This window comes from Tamandua tetradactyla, chromosome 1 (genome assembly GCF_023851605.1).
Source record: "Tamandua tetradactyla isolate mTamTet1 chromosome 1, mTamTet1.pri, whole genome shotgun sequence".
Taxonomy (NCBI): domain Eukaryota; kingdom Metazoa; phylum Chordata; class Mammalia; order Pilosa; family Myrmecophagidae; genus Tamandua; species Tamandua tetradactyla.
In genome coordinates this window covers 99721220-99732050 of record NC_135327.1, presented here as the reverse complement: position 1 = coordinate 99732050, position 10831 = coordinate 99721220, and the positions used below count along the sequence as shown (strand labels likewise).

At 41.2% G+C, this 10831-nt stretch overlaps 1 long non-coding RNA gene across 1 annotated transcript in view; it reads left to right on the top strand.

Moving 5' to 3' along the window:
• The first annotated feature begins 9353 nt into the window (after window positions 1–9353).
• LOC143650591 (uncharacterized) overlaps window positions 9354–10831 on the top strand; it is a 51042-nt gene continuing 49564 nt past the window's right edge. The window contains exon 1 of the long non-coding RNA XR_013159612.1: window positions 9354–9422. This is a non-coding gene — a long non-coding RNA (uncharacterized LOC143650591). The remainder of the gene's footprint in view (window positions 9423–10831) is intronic.

Below are 10831 nucleotides of genomic sequence, written 5' to 3'. Positions count from 1 at the left end.
GCGTGAGAACTAGTCTGAGCAGCATTTCTCAAACTTGTATCATTATAAGAATCACCAGAGAGTGTTTGTAAAAAGTGCAGATTGCCAGGCCTTTCCTTGGTGAGTGGATTTAGTAGGTCTGGGGTGGTGCATGGAAATCATAATGTTTGACAGGCATCCCAGGACCAGCAAGGGCTGTGTTTGTGAACCCCAGGACAAGATACAGCTTCATGGGCCTTGGGTTCTGGTTCACAGAGCTGTCTTTGAAACTTTGGTGCTTCTTTGTAGAAAATAGGTATTGAAGACAGCCTTTTGTTAAAATATATTGTTTATATTTGGAGATGGTATTTATACAGATCACTGATATAGTCATATCCCTACTGGCATCGAAAGCAAAACTTTCTAAATGCAGGTCTGTTGTAGGCTGGGAAAAGGCCCCTTAAAAGACACCCACATCCTATCCCCAGGAACCTATCAATGTTACCTTATTTGATAAAAGATTCTTTGCAGATGTGATTTAAGTTAAGGATTTAAGATGAGATTATCCTGGATTATCTGGGTCATCCCTAAATGCCATCACAAGCATCCTTACAAGCGAGCAGAGATTTGACAGCGACACATCACAGAGGAGATGGTGACGTGAGGCAGGCAGCATGGCAAGAGCCGAGGAGGCAAGGAGCATTTCTCTCTCTCCAGGGGTGTGTGCAGCACTGCTGATTTTGGATTTTGGGACTTCTGGAACTGTGAGGGAATCCATTTCTGTTGTTTTAAGCCACCAAATTCATGGTAATCTGTTAACAGCAGCCTCAGGAAACTAACATGAGGGCTTCTCTGGGGACTGCGGGGCCTGAGGCACTGCTGCATTTCTAACAAGTCTCCTGGGCATTGCTGATGTGAATAGCACGTGTAAGAGGGTAAACATCAAGCAGAGATGGGCATGGAAGCTGCTGAAGGGAGAACTCAGCAGTTTGATGAAAGATTTGTCAGCCCATTTTTGGCAAATCTAAATCCTCCAATCTCGTCATATTTCAACTGACAAAGGGAAAATCAGATTTCAGGCAGCTGCCCAGATAACTAGATAAAAATTAGAGGATGGCCTTGTTTCCCTCTCTGTCCATTGAGAACTGGCTAAAAATGGTGTGCAGCCATTTTAAAGGGATGGAGGGATAATTGCTTCAGCAGTCTCATCTGTAATGTGTTCTCATTTTCTAAGTGCCGATGGAAATTTCTCTACCTATTGAAAATGAGTATGGGTGTATGGGGTCCATTTAATTTTAATAGCCATAAAAGCTAAAACTTTAAAAGGACTCCCTCCCCCATGGCTAATTCTGACCTCAGGTGCTGGTGAAGAGTTTTAGCTCTGTAGTCCAGGATTGATTTAACAACAAAGTTGAGTTTAGCATGGGCCCTGAGCTGTTTCTTAAATTGGCGTCTGCCTTCCATTTAGGGTGCTGCGGTGCAGAACTACTCACTTAAATGCAGACCTTTTTGGTAATGCACAAATGGAGGGAGCGAGAATAGCTGTGATGTAGTGGTGCTGCATATTACACACCCTCCCTTCTAGAAGTGTCCCCAGTCTTTCTGGAGGTGATACATTTTAGGGAAATTCACTTCTGGATCTCTCTCCTCTTCCTTGGTTTTTCCCCTCCAGAAAACCTTAGGAGTGTTGTGCAGAATTTATCTTTTATATTAAGAATACATCTGAATATTTTTTATAATAAGAATAATTAAACTGTCATATAAATGATTTTTGAGCATTCCATGTCTTCCCTGACAAGGTAAGGGAAGATACTCCTATGGAAACAAGATTGGGTATCAGCACATGAGGACAAAGTGCCTTCTTTATCTTTATCTGCATTACATGTGAAGAAGTCTTAATGAAAGGAACTTTGCCAGCAGCAGAAACTGGGACCAGATACTTGGGAATGGAGAAGAACAAATAGTCATGGGCAAAATTTCCCTTAGACCTGAGCCATCAGGCCCCTGCTCTGGGCCCATGCTTTAGAGGTTCCACTCTGGTCTTCCTTTGATAGTGCTTCTCCCCACAGGGCTAAGTGGATGTGCCTACCCAGAGAATCCGCTCTTCTGCCTGCCCCCATCCCTGTCCCTGCAGGCTCTGAGCCCACATCTGGGATCTCTGTCCCATAGTTGACCCATGCAGCTGGTATTTGCATCCCTGACCCTGGGCCTGAGGAGCAGGTGAGGGACACTTGCTTGACCTTTGGGGATGGGGTAGATGGTGGCTGTGAGAGCTCTGAATGGGAAGAGAAGGGGGTGGGCCTCTCTCTGGGTTTCTGGCAATGCTGCCCATATTTAAGGTTGCTTCAAGTCTTGCATAGACTCAGAAAGTTTGATATAATATTGAATATCCTGGGTGAAAGAGATTGTGCAGGAGCCCAATTGCAAAATGGTTAGCAGTATTTATCCTATACCCTACCCTTTCTGCTTTTTGCCTTTCCAATACTTTGTTCCCTACCCTGCACTGCACTCTTCCCCCCTGACATTGCACACGCGCGTGCGCGCGCGCGCACACACACACACACACACACACACACACACACTGCACGCACATTTTAAAGTCAGAAAATTTTCTACACTTGCCTCATTTGACAGATGAGAAAATCAAGGACCACAGAGGGGAAGATCTTAAAAATCTCATGCATAGACTCATTGGTAAAGGCCTGGCTCAAAACCTGCTCTTCTATTCCTGCCCACGACCTTGCTGGCCGGATTGCTTGCTGACCTTCCCACAAGAGTCCCCCAGTCTGGAGCGCCATTCTCACATCCTGCTGAGTGACTGCAAGCTCTGTTCTGACACTGGATATAAGATGTAAATGGTTTAGTAATTCCATAAAGTGCACCCCTACCTGATATTATTAGCATTTGGTGAATAATTCCATGCTTTAATGCAATTGAGTAGACAGGAGCAGCTTTTTGGGGTGGGGGGGATGTGCAGGACATCTATTAAGGAGATGACAGCATTCAGGTATAAACTTTGCTACATGTCAGGCACTCAACTAGCTGCTCTAATGTGTTACATAATTTTATTATAGTGACAAGTTATACATCTCAAATCTTTAGCCCCGAGAAGACATTCTGGGACAATGGTTTTCAAACAGTGTTCTGTGGCACCCCAGGGTTTCTGCAGAGAGAGTGAGGAAGGGGCTTAATAATAGGTGTCAGCTCTACTCCTCCAGGCAAGCAGCTTCTCTTTCAGCAGTTTTACATGTTGAATGCCCACATGAGATTAAATTTGTACAAGGTGTTCCCTAGCAAAGAAGAGTCTGGAAACCAAAGTTCAAAGATCTAGCTCATTTAATATCTTCATGATCCATGAGACTAGGGTAAGTGGGCACCTAAGTAAACATTGGAGACTTCCAACCCAGGCCCCTGCAACTTAGTGATTGAAAGGTTGAGTGTAAAATGCAAGTCTTGGCCCACCTTCTTTGGATGAAGAATCAAGAAACTCCATTCTCAAAGTTGCCTGGTTCCTTACTAGCTGTCAGAATTTGGAAAAGGGCCAACACTTTTATCCATAGTCTCCTCATTTTTAAAAATAGGATAGTCCTATATGTTTGGCTCATGATCTGCTCACACATATTATGAAAACCAAGCAACTTTGAGAGCCTATGAAATGCCACACTCATGCAAGATGCTAAGGAGAATGTGAGGAGTGCTGGGGGATAAATTCTTGTGATCCTTTTGGTTTGGAAACATTGTACAGATTGTGAAGGAGGAATGGAGAGAGGGAATAAGATTCTGATCTTTTTTTATAGGTATTCTTCTCTCTCCATTCTTCCTCTTTCCAGCCTTTCTTTGTCATTTCAGGGTTTTGAATGGGAGGCCCCAGGAGTGGTTGAGAGCAGAAAGAGACTATACTAAGAAGTCTGGCTGACAAGGCAGCCTGACAGATGTGTCTTGACATCTCAATCCATGTGAGTGAGTCAAAGGCAGCAGACAGGGTGATTGTCAGTGACATTTCAGCTGCCACCAGAGCTGAAGGCACAGTGGCAAAGTTGGAAACATTCTCATGCAATGACCTACTTTCTTTTGAGGATCCTTGTCCTTCCTCTACATCCTTTTATTTTATTAAAAAAATATTTTTATTGAGAAATATCCACACACATATAGTCCAGCCATATTACACAATCAATGGCTCACAGTATCATCACATAGTTATATATTCATCACCATGATCATTTTTAGAACGTTTGCATCACCCCAGAAAAATAAATAAAAAAGAAAAAAAAAGAGAACCCATACATCCCACACCCCTTACCCCTCCCTCTCGTTGACCCACAGTATTTCAATCTACCCAATTTTTACCCTTTATCTCCCCCTATTATTTATTTACTTATTTATCTGTAAATAAATATTTACTTATTTATTATTTTTTTACTTATCCATACTCTGGATAAAAGGAGCATCAAATACAAAGTTTCCACAATCACACAGTCACAGTGTAAAGGCTATATAGTTATACAGTCTTCTTCAAGAATCAGGGCTACTGGAACACAGTTCAACATATGTGCCACCCAAAATATAAATTATAAACTAATTAAACATCTGTCCCTTTGGTCTCTCACAGAAGTTGAAGTTTTAAAATACGGACCATATCATTCTTTGCCCTGTATTCTGATTTACATAAGTCCTATCCAGATCAGCTTTATTCATATCTCTAGTAGAAGTCTGATCACTTTTTCAACTTTTAAATAGCTTCTGTGTGGGGTAATGCTGACTTTCATAGTTTCAGAGCTCTCACCCTGACTCTCAGGTGTCACATAAATACCTGAAATTTCTGGGAATGACTGGGTTATATACAAATAGCTTAATATGTCAGAATTTAGAAATAACAGCTACAACTTCTGAGTATATGTGACTGCTATATGAGCTTACAATTTAGGATTCTTAACAATATGTCCTAACCTGAAAACCCATGCTCTTGACTTCAATTCACCAAGTTTGTACATTATAGCTAGTTCATATGAGTGAGACATGATAATATTTGTCTTTGTTTCTGGCATTTTATTCAACATATGGTCCCTAAGTTTCATTCACTTAGTTGCATGCCTCATACCTCCATTCTTCCTTGTGGTTGCTCAGTTGTCAGTGGTATGTATACACCATAGTTCCCCCTTCCTTCCCTTGGTTTTTGTACCCTTCGGCCACCTCCACCCATTGTGAATCAGGAACACTGCAAACAGCAGTGTGCAAATGTCCATTAGTGTCCCCACTCTCAGTTCCTCTACATATAAACCTAGCAATGGGGTTGCAAGATCATAAGGCAACCCCACCCCTAACCCCTGTAGAACCACCATGCTGCCCTCCAGAGGGGTTGCGTTTCTCAGCTTCCCTACCAACAGTGAATAGGTACATCTCTTCCTCCACGTTTTCTCTACACTTGTTTCTCACTGTTAATTTTTAAACAATTTTATTCCCACATTATGCAATCCAACCTAAGTAAATAGACACGCCTTTGCCTTCATAATTTATATGAACACATTTCTTTTTCTTCCACACAGAATCCATACCCCTCTCCCATATCCCCTGCTTGTTGACATTTCCTCTACCTTCTTTTATTCTCCTTTTTCCCAACTCGACCTGACCTCTGGCTTGAATGCCCGAGGTTCTTTCTTGCCATCTGCTTCCTCCCTAGAAAGGTTTTAAAAATAACCTTGTTTCTCTGGACCCTAATCACAATACTGGAAACTCAAACTCTGGGAGGTGTTTATCTGATTTAAATAATTTGTACAAAGGTGGGAGCTGGTAAACTCAACACTTACAGAGGTGATTTGCATTTATGAAAAGAGATTATTGACAGCAGAAACAAGCTTCCTGTTTGCCATTTGATGCTGATATTTCCCCATTTATATTTCCAAGTGAAAAGAGAACTTGGAAGTGGAATTAAATAATGAACAGTTAACTAATTTCATGTATATTTAGGGCTTTAGACCATAACAGGGATCATAATAACATGAGGTCTACATTTACATGAGGGAAAATTGAAGCTTAAAAATAAACTGATCACCAAAGATTAGTGACAGTTCAGTCCTCTTACTGACATTTTACTTGTTGCATTTTACATTTTACTTTGTGAAGAAGGGCTTTCCCTGCCAAGTCTCTTGGAGAGCAGGGACATGCAGAGGGAGGCTGGGCGGGTGGTAAGATGTGAGAAGTCTGCTCACACCCAGGGCGCGGCAGCTGTAGCGGCCTCCTGTGCACGACGGCTCTTAGCTACTGCTCTGTGCTATGCTGAATGCTAATGAATAAGTCATTTTTGTATTACATAAAAAATACCTTCTAATCATCTCTACATTATCATTTATTTCACAGCAACACTGTACAAGCTGAAATTCCTTTGGCAATCAGGTCTCATTTGATTTCCTCCCTCCCTTCTCTGTACCTTAATTTCTTTCCCTTTTCCCTTTCAACTCTTCCAACTCTTATGACTCATACCTCATCATAATAATTTTTGCTGTTTATTGAATACCTACTGTGTTCCAGATGCTTTTTCTACAGAATCTCTAGTCCTCACAATACCTCTATAACATTGATATTTTCTCTCTTTTATGGATGAGGGAAACTAATTTGTGAAGGTCCATGCAGTGGTAAGTGCCTGAGCCGGGATTTGAATCCAGGCCTGCCTGACTCCAAGCCCACACTTACCTAAAAATGCACAGTCTCTCCCAAGCCTTTGTGGCTGAGGGAGGGCGTGGTGGTGGTGGAGTGGGGGTGGTTATATATTACGGAACATTCACGTTACCCACCTTGGCTCCTATGAACTCTCTTCTGCTTATACTGTTCCATCGTGTATATGGAAACCCTTAAAAAGCCTTGGGGTTACAGGAATGCTCAGGGGCACCATGTTGCTCAACGGGGTGTTTCTAGTCACATGATAGAGCATCTGACTTCCATCTTTCTCCCCTAAAGCAGAGCCACTCTTCCATTTGCCACAGCGCAATCCAGCTCTCATCATAATTGAGGTGAAGATGGGCATCTGCCGGAGGGTCTTATCTTTCAAATGTAGGTCTTTGGGTGGAAACTTGTGGTGTGGAAACTGAAGTCAGAAAAAAAATAGAACTAATGAAAGGGAGATGAACTGTTGATGGCAAAGCTTATTTTCTTGTTCTGCTACCCTCTCTCAACAACTTTTGCCATAGCTGACTGTTCCCCTTAGCAACAAATTTCTTCGAACACATATCTAAGGACAACTCACATTTTTTATGCAAAACTGTTTTCACTTACTCTTCGCTATGGCTCTGTGAGGGGATCTTATTACTTCCTGTGTTAATCTGAGATGCTGAAGGCCCACCTTAGGCATCTGTAAACAGATGCCAGTATTTTCCCCAGCCACAGAGTTAGGCAGTGACACAGCCAAGCTAGTGTGAGTCTAAAGTTCTTGCTTTTCACTTGTGTGCTACGAGGAGTGGACAGGATATCTTGCTTTTTAATGTACTAGCCACCCCCTACTCCCAGGCTGCCATGGAAATTAACACTGAGGCATTTTCCAGTTAACTTCTCAATACTGTGCTCAAAGAAGAAAAAGAGCTGGATTCTCACACTAAAACAGGGGCTCTTAACCTGGGGTCCATGGCCATCCAAGAGGGGATAGCATTCAGGGGAGTTTGTGAACTTGGATGGGAAAATATTTCATCTTTCTTTTCACTAACTTCTAACTGAAATGTAGCATTTCTTTCAATTACTAACAGTCATATTAGCAGCACCTAAGACTTTGTCACTAATGAGAATTACAAATATGTTCAAATCACATTACAGCTCAACAGATATCTCACAATATCACATATACTCACAACTACTTCAAAATTAGGGTCATTACGAGACCCACTACTAGATTGTGTTATCTTATTCATTAATAAAAAATACTATATTATCATCTCACGATTTCTTAAAGTCACCAACTGCAATTATATATAATTAATCAGTTTCCTTTGTAATCCTGTGAATTTTATTTTTATGCATTTCAAAACATTACTCTGAGAAGGCGTCTATAATTCATCATACCGCCAATAGCCTAAGAAAGGCTGAGACTTGCACAAAGCAGCTGGACCCTAAGCTGATTCACACTCCCCAGAGGAGTGCTGGCATGGAGTGGCTTGGTCTGTGTTATCTGGGAAAGGTGAGTACAAAGGAGGGAAGGGATAGGATCTAAAGGGCTCATCCATTCATTCCTCAAATACTTATGAGGTCCTACATATGCTGGGCACTGGGCTGGGTCCTGGAGATACTGAAGGGTCCTTGGCTCATGGGGATTATTTTCTCATGGAAGGTGACAGACAATAGAAGACAGATATGTAATAAATGATGCATTTGGAGACCTGAGCAATTAGAAGGTGCCTCTTGGATAAGCAGAGGGAACAGAGTGCAGAGAGTGTCCAGGAGGTAGTAAAGAGGGAATCTAAGGTGCAAGAGCTGTGCTGGGCAATATGGCAGCTGCTGGCCACATGTGGTTACTGAGCACTTGAAATGTGAATTATATACTGACTTATTGAATTATACACCAGATTTTGAAGACATATTACCCCCCAAAAAAGAATGTGGACAATCTCACTAATAACTCAAAATATATTGATTATATATTGAAATGATAACAGTTTGGACATATCGGGTTAAATAAAATATATTAAAATTAATTTTATTTCTTTTTACTTTATAAAACTTGACAATTAGAAAATTTTAGATTATGTATGTGGCTCACAGTGTATTTCTATTGGACAGAGCTCTGTTAGAGAGTAGGAGAAAGGGTTTTATAGCAAGTGCTGTGGACTGTATTTTTGACCACCCTTAAAAGCTTTTCAGAGATGTGAATAAAGATCTGAATTTGGGTCTTTTCTATCCAACATATATTTATTGAACACCTACTAGGTGCTGGTGAACAAGATAGAATCCTTGCTTTTCTACAGAAGTAGAGGGTGGCATTTGGGGTAGATAAGAAATAAACATGCTAAATGAAATAGGGTTTGTGTTTCATGATGGAGGAAAACGGGGTGAATGGAGGGGAGACTGCTTTAAACAGGGTTGTCAGGGAAGGCCCCTGAGCTGCACCCATCAAATTTTGAGGAGGAGCCTCCACTCTGGGCTCACAGGCCTGACTTGCCTCCCCTAACTGAATTTAGCTTTTAAAAAGTTGACTTCAAATTGCTATGTAAGACTTTTCTAATTAGTTTTATTTTCTTCTTCTTTTTAACAGGATGTGGCAATTTCTCAAATTCCCTATATAGAGAGGCAGAAACTGCAAGGGTGAGCATGCTGACGATCTCCCACTGCCTGGGCTGCACATGGTTTCGGGGGCTTTTATGGGGCAATTTCCGCAGCGGTGGCTCTGCAGTGTCAATCAGCTCCCTAGGCATTTATTGAGCTGCTTGCGTAAATGGAATGCTTAAAAAGATGCCATCCCTCTAGGATAAATTTTAAGATCCTGTCTTGTAAGTAGTATTTCTTTTTTTATAAGACAGTTCTAAATAAAGCTTGTAGACTGCTCTTCAGAGTTGTGCTATAACATCTCAGCTCTAAATGTCATCTTCTGCTTTGGTTTTTTAAGTAATGTGAGGATGATTGCAATAAACTAATGGCTTAGCATTAATTACTCATTTCCCATGTATGGTAAATGCTGTCCGTGCATCATTTCATTTAATCCTCATGTCAGGAAGATGCTGCATGGTTTGATGGCAAGTCTTTCTCAGATTGCTTGGGTTTGAGTCTCAGCCCTGTCATTACTAGTTGTGTGACCATGGAGAAGTTGCTTAACTCTCTCTCATCTATAAAATGGAGTTGTGGAAAGGACCAAATGAGTTAATCTATATAAAGTGCTTAGAGCAGTGCCTGGTCTATACTATGTCCTCTATAACAATAAATCTTTATGATATGAAGTAATACTGCTATTAGCCCTGATGAACACTTCAGGAAACTGAAGTTTAAATAAATTAAGTTGCTTGCCCAATGTCATCTGTGAGGGAACTGGCAGTCTCCCACTGGCACATTGAGGTCTTGAGGATGTCTGTTAGCCCCTTGGTGTGGGAAGGTTTGGAAAATAAGACATAAGGACATGTTTTTGGCCCTGGGCTCTATAGGACCATATGCTGTAGTGGGCTGGAGCAGTTTGATTTTTTGCAATTCCACACTATAACTGTAAAGTAGACCTTTTCTTGCTAACGGCATCTCTCCAGTCCCCATTTCTCAGTATGAGATGACAGTGTGAGCAGAATAATTGGAGGCTTAACACAGAGATTAATTCTTTTGCCTTGGAACTTGTTTCCTAAACCCTGGGAAAGAAAAAGACCATCTGCTAGGTTAACTTTGTGGAACCTTGTTGCCTGGGGATTAAGAGTGGAGTCAGATAGGTGGAGTGAGCCCTTGACATTTCTGAAACTTAGTTTCTTCTGGTGTAAAGTGGGGAAAATCCTTGTGCCTATCTCACAGAGTTGTTACGAGGACTGAGTAAAATCATGCACAATAATAGCCACACTTTAAAATGATAGGTGTATTATTAGCCATCAGGGAAATGCAAATAAAAACCACAGTCAGGTACTGCTTTACACCCACTAGTATGGTTAAGATAAAAAAGACATATAATTGACTGTGTTGCTTAACGTTCATATATTTGTAATATTTCCAATTCCATGGCTATTAATGGTTTCCAGCTTCACTCCTTTATTATCAGTGAAAGCATTGTTTGCATAATTTCAATCTTTTAAAATTTATTAAAACCTGTTTTATTCCCCATCACGTGGTCTACCCTGGAAAATATTCAACGGGCAATTCAATGGACACTGGAGAAGAAGGGATATCCTGCTGTTTTGGGGTAGCTATGTTCTATATATGTCTGTTAGATCTG